Raw genomic sequence first — 1354 nt, 5'->3', positions numbered from 1 at the left:
AGTAATAAAGGTACTCTTGTGGCTAATGTCAGTAAGCATGAAAGTCTCTTTCTGGCTCCCTCACTGCCTTGTGACTTTGGACATAATATATCAATTCATTGCCTTTACAAATGTGATTTCTTTACGATGGTGTTAATCAACAAATGAGTTGTAAGCACTTACTATGTGCTTGGTACTATTCACTGCCACTTCTCTGAGTCACCAAAGTGCAACAAAGATGAAAAATAAGGAATAGAAAGCATGCTAATGGCAATATATAAGTAAAGGAACAGCCTTGTTATTTTAAAACAGAGTATCATTTTCAGAAATCACTGGAGTGGCCAGTAAGTTTGTATGTAGTTTGCAAAGTTTAGAATTCTAATAACTTTTCTAGTAACTTTTAGCAACCCCCTTTCACCACCACCACCACTGCTACCCACCCACCCCCGTCCCCCTCTCGATTAGGGATCACTCACTGTGGTAGACTAGGAGTCCCCAGTGTTCCTCACCAATATTTCTGGATCTCTTTTTGGAAACACAAGGATTGTATTTCTTTAGTTTCTTGAGTTTAGGCATGGCCACATGTCTTGCTTTCACCAATGAAAAGTGAGTGGAAATGGAATTTCTTATCTGAGTCAAAGCATCGCGTCACCAGTGCTCAGTTACACAACCCTCTTCCTTCTGCCTCAGCCTCGCGGAAGCCTCTTTCCATAAAGAGGGGTCTCGCTGTGCCATCTGAAGGAGGTTGACTTCCCTCAACAGTCACACAGACCTCCAGTGGCTTTTGCTAAGTGTAAAACAAACAGAAAAAACCTTCTGAATTTCTTTGAAAGCCACTGAGATTTAGGGGTTGCTTGTTACTGCAGTATAACCTACCCATTCTAACTAATGTGACAACTGATTAACTTATTAACTGTTAACATGTAAGAGATTGGAGTAGATTAGATCACACACTCTAGGTAGGACTGATAAACAAGTCATCTAAAGGTATTTATGTGCATGCTAAGGCTCTTTCCATACAGGCCTGCAGCACACCACACAAAGTATCTCAATTTAATTCTCACAGCAGCCCCATGTGATAGATATTATACCCACATTCTGCAGAGGAGAATCACAGAGTTCAAGCAACTTGCCCTGAGTCACGTGAAAGTAGCCAGTGTGATACCAAAACCCAGGATTTTTCCTTTATCTTCTCTGCCTCCCAGGTTGCTTATCTAGATTGGTCCCTCCTGGTTGTATTATTTTATTTATATTCACTGAAGCCCACATGGACCAGGTAATTAGCTTCTCTTTTTTTCTATGATATTTACTTTGAATTCTTAAGTGTCTGATAGGTGCAGTGTCAAACCAGACAGAAGAATGTAAACTAAATGGG

This window comes from Pteropus vampyrus, unplaced genomic scaffold (genome assembly GCF_000151845.1).
Source record: "Pteropus vampyrus isolate Shadow unplaced genomic scaffold, Pvam_2.0 Scaffold440, whole genome shotgun sequence".
NCBI lineage: Eukaryota > Metazoa > Chordata > Mammalia > Chiroptera > Pteropodidae > Pteropus > Pteropus vampyrus.
The sequence above is the reverse complement of the archived record's forward strand: the minus strand, read 5'-3'. Positions refer to the sequence as shown.